This window comes from Caloenas nicobarica, chromosome 10, assembly GCF_036013445.1.
Source record: "Caloenas nicobarica isolate bCalNic1 chromosome 10, bCalNic1.hap1, whole genome shotgun sequence".
In the NCBI taxonomy this organism is placed as follows: Eukaryota; Metazoa; Chordata; class Aves; order Columbiformes; family Columbidae; genus Caloenas; species Caloenas nicobarica.
Genome location: NC_088254.1, coordinates 10,756,602 through 10,776,036, shown reverse-complemented (window position 1 = coordinate 10,776,036; position 19,435 = coordinate 10,756,602). Strand labels below are relative to the sequence as shown.

General features: G+C 41.6%; 1 protein-coding gene across 3 annotated transcripts in view; it reads right to left on the bottom strand.

Moving 5' to 3' along the window:
• ATOSA (atos homolog A) overlaps positions 1-19,435 on the bottom strand; it is a 49,793-nt gene that overhangs the window by 26,924 nt on the left and 3,434 nt on the right. The window contains exon 1 of one of the 3 annotated variants that reach the window (XM_065641929.1): positions 10,135-10,159. The exons of the other annotated variants lie outside the window; for them this stretch is intronic. The gene's annotated coding sequence lies outside the window, so the exon portion shown is untranslated. Of the gene's footprint in view, positions 1-10,134; positions 10,160-19,435 lie in introns of those variants that run through there. 3 annotated transcript variants of the gene reach the window in all.

The following is a 19,435-nucleotide window of genomic DNA, read 5'->3' as shown; positions in this document are numbered from 1 at the left end:
GCTAAGCCTCATCTCTTTCTGAAGGCATATTGTCCATATGATTGTCCATATGACATTGCAGCCATGGAGTACTGGGAGGTTTAACTCCACTTGGAAGCAGACACATCCCTCCCATTAAACAGGTTGACAGCAGCTCTGCATTAAATTCCAGCTGGGATAGCATACATAAATAAAAATGCACGCCAGAAATTTTATTTGGGGCCTTAAACACAGTATGATTCAGGACAACAGACAAAGGTTCTCTCTTTAATTTGTTTAACGGTCCAGCTTGACAAAGATTCGACTATTTGCAGACTTCTGCAATATCTTATACAGAGATGGGTTTAAAGGCAGAAAGCAGTAATATACGATAATAAAATCACTCTCAGATGTTACTGGAAAACAACACTGGACTGTTTAAAAATCCGCCAGTAGGTATTTCAATGCTTATGAGAGCTGCCAGAGAGAGCAACCCTCTACTTCAAACACAACATGTTTGTGTCTTGTGCTGACTAGATTTTTGCTAAAGTGTCACTCAGTTTATGCCTCCATAGCTTTTCATCTTCACAATATATGCAAGTATGTTTGGGAACAGCATTCATAGTCATATAGGGTTACACTTACTGAAAAACACTGGTTTTTTAATTTCCCCACTAACACGAAAAAATTAATCCTTCGGGTATTTCATGATTTTTCTCATCACCTGAAATATTTATTGTGCTTAGAAACTTTGACAACATATTTTCAAGTGTTCTTGTACTTATTTTCCAGTTAATAGCGATAAAGTAACACTTATTTTATGAGGAGGAATGTAAAGTAGCCTTCAGTGCTCAAAAAGATTTTGAGTGAACAGTTTGGAAGAGCCATTAAGCGCCTGAGCAGAACTGCAATGGGAGCACAGTGAATTCCTGCTGGGAATTCCAGCTACGCCCCGTGGGAGCGCAGGTTCCACTTGGGTTTATAGTCACCAGGCCCAAACTGGTGGTGTTCTTCCCCAAGACGACTGCAAGAAAAAGAACACTTACATCATGTGCCATTTGCTTCAGACCTCTCGAAAATAAGCCAGAGTGAATTTGAAAAATGCCATGTGAAAGCACTGACTCATTTTTGGGTGGAATCAGCAGGGATCCCACAGCTGCTGGACGCAGGGAAACCCCCTGAGCAAAAGTACCATGCTGACTTATGGGATGGCACGTGATGGGAACCCTTCACTGAGAACTCAGCCTGCAACACAATATTGTTGTCAAAGCGAGTGAAGTTTTGTAAGTACTAAAGCTCTTGGCCTTCCACGCAGTCTGAAAACTAGCATTTCAAATTTGGTAAGACTGCGAAAGAGGAGCTATCAGCAACTCACCAGCACAGCAATAAGCCCTGCGCTCACTCAAATAACAACCCCTCTCCCTTCAGGGTGCACAACACTCCATTTCAAATATTCCGCTGTCTTAGAGCAAACTATAAAAACTATAATGTTATGAACTAAAACCCCTGGGAATGCCAGCACTGCCATGCAGGTCAGCTGATACCCATTTCAGTTAATTAGATAGGTGAAAGTTAATTTGCTTCATTTTTAAATTCTAGAGAAGATGACAGTCAGTGCAGTTTTCCACAAGGCTGAAAAGACCTCATGGGCCAGGAATTAAAGGTCTGCAACTGCCTGGGAAGTAATGAACTTTTAGTTCAATCCAAACCATCAGAACAGTCATTTTACATGTCTAGACCCATTTCATCTGTGCAAGTAATGAATAGCTTGATGAATGCTGGTTTTGTTCATCTTTGTTTCTAGGCAATTTGAAGAATTGCCAGGATCTAGCTGAGTGACATTTATCTTGTTACAGTTCAGATTTACTTCAAGATTCTAAAAAAACCAATCAAACTAATGAAACTCCAGAGCATTCAGACCTTGTTAGGTTTTCTCTCCACACATACACACATCTTGGAAAGTACCTTTTTAAAAACGGGGCCCACTTGAACACTGAAATTTCAAATAACATACTTGTTTGCTTACAAAATTTAAGTGTCTGCTTTCCCTCTCCCCTTCATTGAACCATCCTGCCAGACTTGCATTGCAGCTTTGAAGGCCACCAGAAACATCCAGCCACTGGGCACCTCGTGGAACAATACAAGCTTATGACAATCCTAGATGGAAGACACTCGTCCCAAGTGCCAAAATTAACACCACTAGAGCAAGAATAACAGCGGTGGATTCATAACGGATCTGTTCAAAACAATTCTCCCTTCTCGAGGGAAAAAGTGAGTTCACGGATGGTTGCGCGGTTGCTGGCAGGAGCGAAGACGGGCAGGGCCAGGGCCAGCAGGCAAACGTCTCCCTGCGCAGCGCTGACCTCGCGTCACCCACCAGCACAGACCCGCTCCAAGCCGACAGGCTGCACGTGTGTTTTGTAACACCCTGTACTGCCTATTCTTAGAACATACTTTCCAGAGAACTGAAGGGACAGGGCTCGCCCCTCCATGACCACTTCCAAACCAATCTCCCCAGCAGCAGCAGCAAACTGCTCCTCAAGATAAACCAGCAGTTTATAGAACAGTAAAGGACCCAACCTCTATGTCTGTGTGCTCTAAAATCAGGTGACCTGTGAGTCAAGAGACAGAGCAATAAATTCTTAGGAAAAACAAACCACTAAAAATAGTGTACATGAGCAGCGTACGAAGAACAACAGTTTATATCCAGTCAAAGCTCAAGGGCCTCCACAGCCTCTTCTGTAGTCTGTGCAAAAACAACTGACATAAGCAAAGACAGATAAATAAAACCCAACCTTAGCCCCTCCTTGATAACTTGCAAATATATATTTAATCAAAAGTACACTGCAGGGGAAAAAAAAAAAAAAAGGCAAACCCACATCATGTTAGATTTGAGACCAGCAGAAAAGATATTAATGTCCAAAGTAAATATTCAATGAAACTTAAGTCAAAAGATTTCTAAATCACTTTCTTTCAGGGAAAATTGCTCCAAGCTGCCTTCAGCTCAGAAATGCCAAAAAGTCACTATCTGCTACACAACAGCTGCTAGCATAGGTCAGGCAACATTAAGGATTCGCCCACTTGTCAATTTTAATAGATTCAATAAATTATTGTGAATGCTCAAGTTGAACATCAGGAGAAGAGAAAGAAAAAAAGAAAAAAAAAAAAAGCCCCCACAAACATTACAGAATCCAACTGCCTGATAGCCACTTGTTTTGTCAGCCCTCTCAGTTACCAAAAAGATTATACAGAGATTTTCTGTTAGAAATCATTAAGAAAACATGTTTAATTACTATAAAGTGACAACAATGCATAATTTTGTTGGAGGAAGGGGATTTTTTTTTTAAGAGATAACAAAAACTTAAGTGTAGGAGACTATAGTCAAAGATATTTTAGGTTTACATTTAGGAATACATGACTACATTGGCTATGACTATAAACAGCTGGGTTGTGCAACACTTATCTTCAAGAACCAATAACAAACATATCCGAGAGATTTTTAGCACAGAACATTTTATTCTTACCATCTGAAGTAGTGGCTGATCTTGAAAGGACCAGAATCTGGCATGGTGATCCAGACAAAAAGCAATCTGTCCTCTTTATTCCCAGGAAAACATGCAAACTGGGTTCACAACACCCCTATTGCTGGGTTGGATCCCCAGGAAATAGCATTTAGAGAATTGCTTTCAGCATGAGCTGGTTTTACTCTTGACTATGGTAAAACACTGTCTGAAAACCTGAGATTCTCCTCAGAGATAAATCCTTCACAGTCAGAGCTGTGATGACGCTGGGAACAGGCAGTGCCAGTGGGGACCCCCGGGCCGGGTACAGCCCCATGGATGCCCCAGCTGGCACAGCCGCATCTGCCTGCTCAGGGACACGTCAGCAGCGCCCACAGGATTCCTCATCGAATTCATCACTGAAAATTAGCATGAAAAAGACATAGATGTTGTCTTATGAGCATCCAGTCTTGTGAGGAAGGTATGTCTGGTCAGTGTCTGACAGGAAACCATATTTTCCTGTTGTCTTTTTTGCCTCTCAAAACATCATCTTTCACAACAAGCAAATGACTTAAAAAAAAAAAACCCACAACACAACAACCAAAAAAAAACCCAAAACCAAACAAAAAAACCCCAAAAAACACCAACTTCCATGGCTTACCACCATTCCTGTTGTCTTCCACTCACTATTGCAGTAAACTTCCAATTAGCCTCTGGTTACTAATCACTTGTACTTCCTCCCCCCATGTTGTCCTATAGTTGGGAAGAACACACTTGATGCAAAATGACTCTGCTTTCCAGCTTCTCTGTGCTGGTGACAAAGGCTTGTCAGCCTGTACCTGGAGCAGTTTATCTGTCTCCTCAGTATATCCCTTTGTTTCCTTACAGCCCTCTGTTGGGAGTCATTGGTTTTGTGTTTGATACTTGCGCAAGGGCTGAGGTGAGGATGGTCTTTTGTTCCATGCTTGCATAATACTCAGCAAAACGTGATACCTGAAGGCGCCTCTTAATTAGTATCACAGATAAAAAATAATAATCTTCAGCTAAGAACTCTAGGAATTTGCCTCCTTTCTCTTTAAAAGTAATATAATGACTGAGTTATATACCTGGAGGCTGAAGAACTCCTTGAACCACCTAGACAATCAAACACAGCAATATGATACACTCTGGAAATACAGTTTGAGAAAACAGTAGATTTGTACGCATCTACAGAAAGGACTTCCTTCATTCTGTAAAGAAGCCACTGGTGCATTGCAAGACCCACAGGCGTAGATGCACGTCATAAAAGCAGCAAGAGATGAAGAAACTACATGTTCTTAACAGCGTTGATAAAACATTTACAACGGGTTGTTCATGCTTCGAGAAGTGACCTGCCTTCAGCAATAAACAGGAGTCTTGTTCACGGCTTTCCCAGGGGAACAGACCAAAACCTGCCTCAGAAGCACTTCCCTCCAGTAGTTTCGGTGCCATGAAGTTTAGTCTATACCAACAGTCCTTCAGGTGTCCTACTCTAAAAGAGATATTGAACCTTCTATTTTGAATTTAACTATAGTAGGTACAGGAACTGTAGAGTAACTTTGCTATAAAAATACAAAAGGTAGCACTTCTAGCACTCTGCTTACAGCAGCCAAAGGCAAGCACTGCAGCAAAAGAGCACGGACAAAGTGGGGCTGTAGCTGTATTTCTCCAGAACAACCTCCCAGTCTTCACCAACTGAGCCAAAGGGGCAGAGAAGGTCCTACCCTGCCCAGTGACAAACAGCTTCAACTCCCTCCATGGCCCCCACTGCAGCCCTCCACTGTCCTGCGGTGACATTCCCCTACTGCCACTGAGGAGGACAAAGCCCTGGCTGCAAATTCAAGCACATCCGCCCCACGAGCTACAGGGTCCTCCTGGCTCCTCTGCGCCATGCCCAGGCCAAACACCTACAGAGAGCTTCCTACCTCCTCTTCCCTTTCCCCCTTGCAACGCTATTCTAGTTGCAGTAGGTAATTTTCATGTTAAATTAAATTAAAAGGATTCGGGGAGATCTGCTCTGATTATAAACTCTTAAACTAATGCTTTAACTGCCAGACATTTTAAAGTATGCAATCCTTCAGACATCTTTTAGAAAGATCTCATAGGAACTAAAACACTCAAGGCCTCTTGGAATTCATATCCACATTCTCTTAGTTTACTTTTTTTTTTTCCTTCTCCAGTTGGTCTGCTTTGCCTTACAAAATTTATTTTAAAGTTGTAAAACCAACAAGTCATCTTCAGTTCCATAAACTTTGCTAAAACTGGAGAGAAAAAAAAAAAGTATTAGTTGCCATGGCAGCAGTGAGGAGTCTCTGGGTCAGGATGCAGAGAACTTCTCTTGTTCTGTCTGATCATTTGCCTCAGAAGTTCAGCCATCTGTTATTAACTATTTAACAACAGTCTTGCTTGTTAGCGCTGGTGCTCGCTATTTAAGTTTGCAGCATCTAACTCTGCACCTTCACCCCTTTTGTAAAGCTCCTAATTAATGTGGAAATTCATCTGAGGGCTCAGTTATCTTTCAGGTAGGATGACCACCATTATTTAAACTTGGTCAATATTCTCCTTTATCACAAAGAGAACAGACATCATCTGGAAGCAGCAGCTTTATTGTTAGAGACATAAACTTGAAAAGAATTTCAGACAGTAGGTTATGTGGCTGAACTGCAAGACAGGCTACATCCCTCACATTTAAGCATACTCCACTACATGCTACATTCCCGAGTCCCACAGCATCACTCGATATCCTATACCCCATCTTCTCAATATTGCAAAATAAAACAGTTTTGTAAATTTATTTCAGAGTATGAACAGCATACACTCAACTATGCGTTACTAGCAAGGAAACACTGCCTTTTATCCTCTAAGAGGATCTGAAATACATTTGTCCACTACCTGTATACATTAAGAAAACAAAAAGTTCTCACATTTCCAAGCTTAGAATTTTGGAGTTAGTTTACCTTATCTTGACTCCACTATCTTAACTCAAATCTCTATGACCTAAAGCAGAATACTGGATCTTTCCAAACCTAGCCCTAGGAGGGCACGCCAGTCTTGTTGCTCCTCACTCATCAGGCTCTCAAAAGAAAGTGGGAGGCTATACAATGACAAAAAGGGAACAACATGACTCGTTTACTGTTTCTAAAACTACTTCACAAAGAAAAGAGGAAAAAAAAAATCAGTACTATTAGGAGCATCTAAGAGGCCTTCAGCAGGAAGTCCTTGTTTCAGTCATGTAACAAAGTAACACTGCATCACGCATGCTAAGAGCATTCTGTTCACAGACATAGCCAGTAAAGTGCAGATTCCCCCAAATTTGCAAAATGGCAGAAAAAATTTGAAAAGTATTTATGTGAGAATATGGAAAAAGAGTTGCAGAGCATCAGAAGACTAATTCACACATCCAAATAAGAAGACAGGACTTTCCAGGACAGTATTTCACTCCGATGACCAGCAGGGCAGCAGCCAGTTACAGGCACTAGCAATCTCCGCAGCGAGACCTGGTGCAGAGACAGCGCTGGCTAAAATGCTTTCTCAGATTCTACAACGATGGGAGATTTGGAAGATACAACCACACGTGCATAGGATATGTCTCATATAATACAATGGTTTAGAGATCCACATGATACTGTATCAAAATAAGAACCCAGACAGTTTCAGTACTTCTGGTTCCAATGAGAACGATGCAATTAAACAATCTAGAAGTGTCTGAAAGGCTTTTTTCTTTCAGCACGTTCAGGAAAAGCCTCCATTACAGATACTCAACTTCACATATGAATGCTTGGTGAATTACATCCAGGGCTATCAAACCACGTCCACTCCAGAGACTTGGGTCTCCTCCAAGAAGCTACATGAACACTGATGGCATACTTAAGCCCAAGATAAATACAGTCATACTGGGGAAGAACTGTGAAGCACATTTTCTACCTACACATGAGGCACCTACTAATGCCGCTGAGCAGAATTCCCCAGAATAACTGAAAAAAAAAAAACCAAAAAACAAAAACCACACAAACCAAGAAAATGAGAAACAAAACAAACAGTGCAAATGCACTGTTAATAATAAAGCTTTTAAAGATCATTTACAAGGAGAAGAGAGAGAAACACTCAAGAATTCAAGAATTTTATTTTAATGGATAACACATTAAACATTAGGTATGCAGGTTAAGTAGGAGCTGATACGCTTATAACTTTATTACAACGTCACGTCAATTAGAAATCACACCTACGAGCTGGAAACTTCTGCAGCACTGCTGCTGGAACAGAACTAGCTATCAGGGTACTTAAAGCACACAGGAAAAAAAACATAGGACTTGTTAGGAAGTGCCCTCAGGTGAGGAATGTAGATTAAGAATCCCATTATTTTATCTGAAATGAAGAAAAAGACAAAACAAAAAGCCCAGAGCAAACTATTTTCATGACATCTGACCTCTTCTACTGCAGTTTCTTTCCGTATTCATCTTCTGAGTTTTCCTACTTCATGTCTCAAAACTTTGATGTTACAACCTGTCCATTGTCATTTAAGTGGAGGGTAATTTATCTTGTGGAACTTTGTCAGAACATGTTTGACCACCCAAAATCCTTCTCTTAGCTAGCGAGGCTACCTCCAGCTTCAGTAGGTTTGTTTCAGTATTTGCAGTCCAGATTATTTAGAGGGTGGGGTGGAGGGAAAGGAATAAGGCTAGCAGAGCAAAGGCAGATATTGTGCTTCTTCATCAGAAATGCAAGGACCTCTGAAAGAACTGAGATCAAACTGACGATGGTGAAGCAGCATGAAGCTCCTCAGGTAATTTTTCCAATGCTATTAACCTTCACCTACAAGGCCTGCCCTTAAGCGGTTAAACAGTAACCTGCAAAAGTAAAAAAGTTACAAAAGAGACAATATATGCTTCTCATTTAAAACATTTCTGGGAGAATGGCCAAGCCCATAAAATTGTTTTTAAACTTTATTTGGGAGGATAAATGAGGACATTACAACTCTCAAGCTGTGTAAAAGATTGTTCATTTTGAAACGGACACCAGAGCCTACTACAGAATTTTGAATGCATAAAACAAAAGAACATTTTTGATAGTTTTAGAATTGAACTGTGTCATACAGCACAATTCAGCTATTTACAAGTTTCCACATTTTAAGTCACGTAAAGCTTTAATAGTATTCTGGTACTCAAAAGAATAAAATGTTACATTGGGTCAAAATTTAAAGGCTTAACAGAATTTCAGCCAAGAATCTAGTTTGCCTCCCTCTCTCCTTACATATGGTAATTTTCCACATAGCAAAACAGCAGACATTAAGACTTCTAAAATTTAATATATGCAATTATGAAATTTCACTTTGTCCTCCCAGAAATTCCTTACTACTTTATAAAGCAATGCTTCGGTGACTCAAAACCAATATTCCCACACAAACCACAGGAGTACACTAGTGGAATTGTTCCTCCTCCTGTATCAGGAGGTGAACATCTAATGTCAGCAGGCTCACTTAAGCTAGAGTTCCAGTACCTTTCAGAGGAGCATACACAAGCTGTAGACTCAGAATGAAAATATATTAAAGTATTTTGGTCAGAAGAACATTTGCATTTTTAGAGGTTTGCAAAAAAAACGAATGGATAATTCTCAGTTCAGCATTGACTTCAGTATACTGTTTAATTAGCTTTAAACATAGCACATAGTTAAGCAACTAGTAAACTGGTAATTGAAAATAAATATTTTTAGTTGCCCCCAAAGTTGACATATTTGCATCAGCTTCATTTGCCCCAAGACAAACAACTAGTGGCAAAGGGCTGATAGTGCTTTCATGCATTGTTTCTAGCAGAAATCAAAATACTGTAATAGTTTCCTCCTGGTGGTGAGGAGGAACAACAAACAAAAAAAAAAAAAAAGAAAAAGAGAAACTTGACCTACATAACAAGGCACAGAAGAAATTCAGTTAAGCTTCAGGGTGTTTTTGGGAGGGGAGGAGGTTTTTTTCCTCCATAACAATCAAGAGTGAAGCAGTTACGTATGGCTACACTAACTACAACTGTTAGCAGATTTGACATTTAACTAGATGTCTCAGTTTTAAGGTTTAAAAATATCCCCGTCCTGCTCCAGGCCATTTAATACTCTTGCCCTAACAATGTAATCAATTAACAGAGTTATTTTTTAGGCTGTACATTCCTTTAGAGGGAGGTCAGAAAGGAAAAAAAAAAAAAAAAACACACCACCAAACAAACTCACCAAAATCCAGCCGTTCATAGGCTCAGTATACAGAACGAAAGGAAGAACATAAGAACATATGGCAAAACTGTTTGGGGTTTGGTGGTTGTTTTTTTTTTTTTAAAGGAACTATTTACAGACTAAGTACAACACACTTCTTCGGCTCAAGCGGAGAGCCCAACTTTAGCATAGACGGATTTTAAATTAGCTGTCGTAGCAAAACACCAACAAAACCTGCAGATTACTCTTACAGTTACACAGCTCGAACTCGTTTCAATGCCGGTGCTACTGGCCTCCGAGCCTCCCCACCGCCGCTGCGCCCTCCTCCCCCGAACCCCCGTGTCAATCGCAGCCTCCGCCACCTCACGGACGGACACCCCCGGGGCGGGAGAGCGGGGGCCGCCCGGTGCAGCCAGCCCAGCCCGGGAGCGGCAGCGGCCGGGGCCCGGTTCCCCCCGGTACACACCTTCTCCGTGCTCCCGCAGCGAACCCGCCGCCGCGCCGCCGCGGGTGGGTGCCCGCGGCACCGGCCACAAAGGAGGCAGAGTAGGGGCGCGCATAGCAACAGGGCCGGCCGCCGATTGGCCCCGCCGGGCGAGCGCCGGCCCCCGCCGCGGCCCGGCCCGGCCTCCCCCCGCCCCGCCGGGGCAGGTGAACGGCGGGGGGGCGGGTGGAAAATCCCGCAGCAGGAAGCGCTGCCATCGGCACTAAAGCGCTGCTGCTGCTGGCAGGAAAACAGCGTTACGCCACGCGCGCCCCTGCCTCGGGAACGTGATGTCGCGGAACTGCTGACACGCGTGGGAGGGCGGGGACGCGGGGCCGAACGCCGAGCCGGCAGCAGCCGCTGACCCCCGGGCACTGACACTTGGTGCCAGTTGCCCCCGGAGCCTGCGGGGGCCGGAGGAGAACCCGGCTGCCCGGGGCGCACGCGGGCATCTCGCTCCCTGTACCAGCAAATAAGCCCGGAACAGCTGCCGAGTGTCTGCGCGCTGGCACTACACATTTAGTGTCCACACACCGCACCGGTTTGGAAGAATCAGCCCCGAGCAGCAGAGTATGCGAGGTGATGAATAGTGACCCCGGAGTGGAAAAAGCCGGCAGCACCGCGGCCGCTGCTGCTCGGAACCCGCTCAGCTGCACGAGGTATTTTTTCTGATCCACTCCTCAGTTTTTTAGCGGGCTAATTTATGATATTCTTTCCAGAGAGTAGTCTCAAAACTGCACATATTATTCTAGGTGCAGTCTAAACAACAGGTTGTCCGCATTAAACAACTTCATCCAGTCCTTACCTATCCAAAAGAACTAAAATGACATTTGCCATATTAACATAATCGGCACACACACAAAATAATCCTGCTCTCTGCCTAACCACGTCACAAAACAAGAATAAAAGTCTTGTTCTGTAATTAGATGCCACAAAACTTATGAGAAGTCCAGATCAAACTAGACTTCACAACCACATTCAAAACCCAGTAGCACTCAGTAACTCATTCAAGACCATGAAAAACATGCTACTGCACAGAACAATGGCCTTCCCCCACTCGCATTTCACACAGCAGTGCCATTTAGCTGTGGTTGTGAGAAAACAGCCTATACCAGATTTTTAAGTAGACATTTTATCCGAGGAAGGTTGGATACCTTTAGTAGCTGGCCCATTTAAAGATTGCAGATACAGATACACTGCCTCACAGAAAGTCATACGCGAAACGTACCATTTCATCAGTCACTGACATGCAAGCTTCCTGTATATTTTATCTCAGTTTGCTTTCCAAGTATTTTTCTTTCATGGAACATTTACTCCTGCAAAAACACCACAGTTTACATAGATGTCTGAAAAAGCAGTTTCAAGTTTTCTTAATTGAGCAACCACCTAGCCTTTGAAAAAAGTACTCAGATTTTCTGTGAAACAGCTATTCAATATCTATGGGCAGAATGGGAGGGCTAACAGGAATATTTATCACATTGGTAAACACAGTATGTTTAAAAGTTTTGGTAACATGAGAGAGAAGTAACAACCCCAAGTCAATTCCCTTGGGGCTGGCAGAGACAGTATTCAGGAGGCACCAGTTGTTTTTACAGGCCAACTAACCATGTTTTAGTGAGGAGCAGCTGCCTCTAGGTGACAGGCACACCTACCCACCATAATGCTCCTCAACAGTCTCCCCACACTGGGCTACTGGAGTGCAACCACAAGGATCCTTTTCACACCTGATATCCTTCCAACACAGTAAAAGTAGGACAGCATGTTGACACTCCAGCTTTTAAGCTTACTGTCCTAAGCCAGCCATAGGTATACACAGCTGAGCTCTGTGCATATTTGTGGAAGAACATCCCAGAAATTGATGCATCTGGCCTAATAAAACACTAAATTTAGAAATATTATAAATTCCAAACAGAACCCACCTTGAAGCATGCTATTCATTTCTCAGTTTGATCTTGTATGCTTCCACAAATTCCAGTAGAGACACAAGATACATACAGGACATTGCTAGTGTGACTGACCATAATACAGTAGCAGGTAGAGATATACATAGAACTTAATCCTAAAACGCATATTCCACCATCACAAAGTGGCTGCACTTAAAATACCACTAAAACCCTTGCAGTTTTAATACTGAGCAAAATGACTAATAATAAGCAAGACAAACAGACTATTTTAATGCAACTTCTGCCACAAACAGGATAACACATTAAAATTTCAAAAAAAGTGAAGTCTTGATAAGAATGAATTTTATCCAACACAAACCTGAGGAACAAGCAGTCCTACATATTTCACAAAGCAGGAAATCCCAGCCAAACGTGGTTCATCTCAGTATCAAGTCAACTACACATCAATTCAGCGACACTTGCCAGTAATTGGCATCATCCCCACATTACAAAAAACACCCAACTTCAGCCTTTGGAGGGCTGTGCCAAAGCACGGGATGTCTAGTAATGAGCTAATTCAGAAAAACACTAGTTCTGATTCCAGTCCTGTCTTGTGCAGGAGAAGTGAGATCCACACATGACCCCTACAGAGCAAAGCATAAGTGACTTCATGGCACCTTATGTTTACACAGTCTAGTTGTGGAGACGAGCTTAAAAACAAAAGCACATTTCTACCAATGCATCCCTTGATTGAAACATTCATTTTAGGTTAAGATATTCATTTGCAGACTATAAAAACAGCAAGCACTCATAAAGACAACCCTATTCCCCTTCTTCCCCCATCAGGTGCTCAGTTCCTCAGAACAAAGCTGAGGTCAGTTCTTGATGCTTACAGTGCACGTTAAAGAACTGATAAGATATACCACCCACAGTCTTCATAATTTATATATAGCTTTCCTTTTTTTGATGTTTAAAGTCAAATTTAATGAGTGAGAAAGACTACATATAGTCAATACCATACCTAAAAATGTTGAAGTTATCAGATGCTAATAGTTCCACTACAATTTTAAAGCAAAATCAATGCAGATCATAATGCTGCTTTACATTTCATACCATAAGCTTAACTCACAATGAAAACAACCAGCCTGTAAAAATGAAAACAACCAGCTTGTAAAAAGTGTCTTAAAACATTTACGAAACTGAAGGCCATTATATATTCTCAAAATGAAGATGGGATGAAAGAACATGCAAATACATATTAAGCAACATCACTTAACCTTTTCTCTCTAGCAGATCCAAAATACTTTCTCACAGAACCCTGTTAGATCAGTGAGACTATCAGCGAAAAGCATCCGAACACAGTACAATTATAGTCAGTTACACCAATTTTAGTGAACTTAAATCGCTCAATGTAAGATGAGGCAGATGTGTACTCTAGCAGATTTACACTGATCTCCTGATCTTTATCTTCAGTTTTTCCTGGTATTATCAACTATTCCTCCTGCTTCAGCTCCATAAGCCAGCTACCTGGTTCTACTCATTCACTTTTTAACAGCATGCACACTTCTGGAAGGGCTCTTCCAGACCTGCCTTGCGCTAACATGGTGTAAGCCGTTACATGCTGTCTGAACATCCTACACAGGGAGTACTGCCACTATGGTAGCAATCATTATCCAGCCCTATCCTCCAATTCTAGTCCTCCAGACACGTTGTTTCTCCATGGTAAACAAAATTTCTTTGGCCAAATAGCATGTGCTTCAAAAGGAAGAAGCTATTTCCCCTTCAAAATAAAGCAAAACAAAGCCATACTTTTCATTAAAAGGCATCTGAAGTGGGAAACCTTGCATAGGAAATATGCTTAAAGAGTCACATTTAAGGAAATATACAGCAGAATAAAAAAAAAAAGGATTTACCTTTCAGCAGCATGAGTGTTTATATTAATCCATTTCCCCCAACCATGCATTCCCAGTCCATACTCATCTTGACGATTTTGTCCCTGTTCAGTTCCTACCAGTAGGAAACTCCTACTCCTTTACTCCACGTCACTGGAATATGTACAAAAGCTCTTCTCTTCCTGATGCATCTGTTCTCTTCCTCCCTGCCCCCAAGTCCAGCTACTTCATTACAATTAAAAGCCCAATGGAAAAAGCTATAACAAAAAAGAGTAAGTAAATAGGATGTCTTACTGGGGCTGTGTTGTAAATACTGAGCGCTAACATGCAAAGAAAATGCACTGATATTTGTGACTTTACAAAAAAAATGCACAAGTCATCAACACATCAAAAATTCACTAACATGGAAGTTATGCCTTCAGCAACTACTCATCACAGACATTTCCTCAGGTATTACTGTTAACCACCCCCTCTGCCCCTCCAAGTCTGCAGACAAAACTTTCTACCAAACTTTCTGACCTGCCCAAAAGCGTGAGCGAGCCACGGTTTGTTCCACTTATGTTGTTGGGCCAGTGCCCTGGCAGGGAACCAAGGAGAAGAATACCTGCCTGGGGAGAGGGCGTCCCACCACTCTGAAAAAGTGTGTGCTGACCACAGCAGCTCTGCCTGCACCTCTCCTTCCCCTGATCCTCAGAACAAACCATCACCACCTCCCACCGCAGTACTGACTGTACTGAGGCTACGGGCTAATACCATCCCCAACTCTTCCCTGAAGTTCTCTCTCTGCCTTTCCCTCCTCCATTATACCCAACGACAAGATGATACTTGCACAGCACCCTGAGAAAGAAGCTTTATTTATTGCAGTGCAGAGAAGTGTGAAACCTGCCCTAGAAATCCTGAAGGCCCATGAGGGGCCCAAAGTAATCCCCACATGCACAGCACCATTAAAAGGTTAAACTAGCATAAGCAGTCACCTGCCTGTAGTCTCACTAAAGAAGTTCACCATTTAAAATGGACTTACTTACCAACCTGGTTCCCAGGGATCTTAATGGGGAAAAAAAAAAAATCACTAACTTCACAGGATACACAATGTGAAGCAGATGACTTGGCATATGTGCAACCAGAGATTCCTTATTTCAGATATAGTCTCTTTTTATTATACCTCAGAAGAAAATCCAACCTGTTTTCCCCTAGGATCAGAGAAGTCATATTTAGCAATAGCTTTGGGAAATGCATTGATCACTGCTAAGAGCAAAGTGTAAGTGCCCTCTGGTTACTGGGTACTACATGCCTGCACAGAGAGATTGGATGCCTTCCCACAAAATGAAAAAAAGTCAAATCAAAATAAATGTGTATGGGAGAAGCTGAAGAACTCATCTTACTGCTCTTAAAGAAAAAAAAAATGTTCAGAACACTTCTCAGTAAGACTATTTTGTTCACCTTTATTCTTAATAAGGGTTCTTCCATTCAGAACACCCATGGAAGCATCATCAGCATTTCACATATGTGGAGTTCATCTGCTTCCACTGATTCACACACAGCTCTTCTCCACATTATCCCTGAGAACATCCTCAAACTATCCCATTACATCTTTGCATTTTGAGACAACATAATGTAGTAATAGAATACCAGATAGCGACTTCAAATAGTTTTGGTGCCAAACCTAACATTAAAAGGTAAGGCGACAATCACTAGCAAAAAGAACCAGTCACACCCATTTAACAAGGAGGAAATACACTAATACAAGCAAGTTAAGTAAACATTTTATTTCGTCAGAATAACACTGAATTGTTAAGAACAGCTAGAGAATTTTCATGCCTCTTACAACTCAATTATACTCTTTACAAGCAGCCTTTATAAAAATGTCTCTTCCAATCTTTGTACAGTTATGTGTGCAGATCAAGAATAACTCCACATGGCTCTGGCTATGTGCTTATAGCTATATTCATCCCACTCTGCATTGGACAAGCATAACAAGAAATTAAGTGTTCCAAAGTCCAACCACCTACCCAAGTCCAAGAGGTGCTCTTCTGTATTTGCATTCACCCAGGTTTACAGACACCCTTAACTGCCTACTGATACATGAAGGTTTTGTACCCAGTAGTACAAAGGTAATGATGCAATTTTACAGGCAGTTTTAAAATAACTTAAACTTTAAAACTGGCTTCTGTCTAAACATTAAATACAAATGACCTGTGAAGACTGAACAATTTACTTTGAAAAACAATGATGTGAGACACCTTCAAAAATCTAAAAACCATAGTTCACCAAGTATCACATCAGAATGGAGAAAACAGTTATATTAGAGCTATAATTGCAATTAAACAGCAAGACCTTATTGACTAAAAGAACAGCTAATAACTGCCAGACTGTTATCCTAAACTTGTTGCCAATAGGCTATGGCTATTTCAGCACCATTTAACAGTTGCTATTAGTAGACCTTTGTCAAAATAACAAAAACATTTTATAAAGAGTGAATTAGAGCAAATTCTTTTAACAAATATCATATAGCTAGCTTGTTCCCATCAGTTACTCTGTTTTCACAGAAGATTTCTAATTTTAATAAGCAGAATTTCATTTGGCAACAAACTCGTATCTCTCATGAGAATCTGTATTTATAAATGTTAGCTTATTTTTAAAAACATTTAGAAACTGGCAGACCTCAGATCCAATAATAGTTTCAACACTGCCCTTAACAATTAAGCCCAATCTAACAGGCCTCAGCCCAGAGATCTGAGCTGGCATGCCCAAGTTTCTCACTTTAGCAAGTAAACAACACGATCAGAAGGGTCATATAGCCCATGCCTATGGATTGGTGTAGCCACAAGCCCCAAAATATCCACCTAAATGCCACTCCAGCAGCATCTGTTCCAGCAACAAGAGCCCCTCTGAAGGTAGCTGGTATGGACAACCCCAACCAAACAAAAGAAAATGGCAAAGTTGTTACTAGTGTGGTTTGTTCTAAGCAACAGGCACGCAGTGAAGAGCTCTCACTGTTGAACGCTAATACAAACACCCTTCCAGCTCAGGAGCTACTTCTACAATGGGAGGACCTGCCTTGCTGTCAACACTAGCTACAAGTTGTAGAACAGGTAGGAAAACTTTAACATAAGCAGGTATTTCAAACCAAAACTTAAAATTTTCCAATTCTACAAATGAATATCCTTAGATTTTTTTTTTTTTGGGTTGGGGGAAAGATAAGCACCTTAAAGCTAAGAACTGTTCCAAGCTGAACTTTTATAGTAGAAATTTAATAAAAGAGCATATATTCCCATTTCTTGGGTGCAAGGACAGAGTTGTATTGAAAGTACCTAGACCCTACCCTCAATTAAAAAAAGCGGGGGAGGCTTATATTCCCGTCCACTTATCCTCACACATTGCATCCCTATATTATGTGTTTTCAGGACAAATTTGCTCTCACCAGAGATGAGGGCTAGATGGCTTTGTGCCTTATAAATGGAACCGGAGCGTAATATCCTGACCACCTGTCAGTTCGGCTGGCTTGGTTGGTTTATTATCCTGAACAGCTCTAGTTTTTCTTTCTTTTAAAGACTAAGCTGGTTCTATTTGAAAGTAATCCAAACGGGAAGAGCAGACACCCCCCGCCCTTTCCTGCCTCCCTGGCCACACGTACCTCCTCGCACGTGCCTCTGCGCTGCGGAGCGTGTTTGCCAGCACGGAGCTGCGTCACCTCCAGCTCATCATCACCCAACCTGCACTTACCTGTGGCAACCAAGCCCGCAGCATTGCCCAAACGCTTTTGGAGTGACAGCTCCGCTCAGCAGGAAGCACTTCATTTCCAGTTTATTACTTTGTTTACTGGGTACATCATTCTACCATAGAAAAGTTTAAGTGCCTCATGACATTTCACTGAGAAGATGCTATAAAACTGAAGTGTCTATATCACAGTGCAATACAGGACACTAAAATACCATTGATCCTTTTTCAGAAAGATGCTTTCACCTCCTGATCTGCATACTCTGTAGCACATCATCTTTGCTAAAAAGTTTTCCAGAAAATCTTTCACTGAGTTAATATTGGGCATAACACTAAGCATTGTTTTTAAAAACAAGGACCTTATCCAGGTCTCCTAATTTAACAACTAACTCCACAACTCCTAAACACACTGGTTCAGCTCACTTCACCCCAATCCCATGCCTCCTTATCCTTCCTCATAAGAATTTGAAGAAGAATTCAATCAACTGTTCATCTTCATTAATCTCTCCTCCAGCTTTCCTCACAGATACATCCAGAAATCCTTCAGCTGTGTTTCCGACAGGAGACAGTAAACAGACTTTTGTTGAACTCAGAGTTAGCTCTTTCCATACCAAACCACCAAATGAGGTGGAAGAAAGTCTCTTAACCCAGTTACTACAAACAGACCCAGAGGCACGTATCTGAGTTTGACTTGCAAAGAAGGAGGGAGAAGAGAAAAAGCAATCTTCAGACTGACTGCTCCTTTCCTGTAGACAGAAAGCCATTTCTTTAAATTAGGATAATCTCAAAGACAGAACTGATGCTTCAAAAAGAGGCTTTTTGCTTAATTTGTAAGTGAAAACAGAATAGTCTCCACACAGAGAACACACAGCGGAGTAATAAACAAAGCAAGGTAATAAAAAAGTAAGAAAATAGTAGAATAAGGCGATAAAAAACAGCCAGCATGCATTTAGAGACAAACAAGCCTGGCTTCCTCCTTTAAATGATCATTCATGCAGCAAGGGAGAAGGAGGAGGAAGGAGCAGTAACTCTGAGCTATTTAGACTATAGTAAGACTTTTGATGTCTTGTAACATTCCCACAGTAAAATATGACTATACTGTAGATTCATCTAAACCACAAGATTTGTTCCAGTTGTGCACCAAGTGTACTCTAAGAGTACATAACAAGCCTTCCAAGTTTGGCAGTAAGCTATCACCCTGACATTATGCAATGTTTTCATTAACTGCAATGGTGAAACAGTGTGTTTATACAGTTTATGAACAAAGCTGTACTGGAAGAGTTTGCAAGCGTTCTGCTACGAAGTCTAGCTCTGTCTTCCAGACTCAATAAACCAGCAAAGTGATCAGAAGTCATTAGAATGAAGTTCAATAGGAGCAAGAGCAAAGCTCTGTACTTGAGAAAGGAAACGGCGGCCCAAACATGCAACACAAAGCAGCTGACTAGGCAGCTGTACTGCAGAAACTGAACTGTGATGGTATCAGGCATCAAAGCTGGGTAAGCTGATATGTTCTTACTGCAGAAAGGGGAAACAAACAAACAAACAAACAACAAAAAAACCACCACGCCACACCTCAAACATCACTCCAAAAACACTGTAATAAAGATAGACAGATCATTCTTGGCACTGGTGGAGCCTCAGCTTCACCACTTTCAAGAATGGCGCTGTAGGAAAGGTGAAGCCAAGTGGCAGACATCAGTATTTTAGTTCCTGTATTCTCTAGACCCGGTATCGAGGTAGTTTAGTCCATGCGCTTCGACCAACCACTGCCTGTCCACACTGACACCCCAC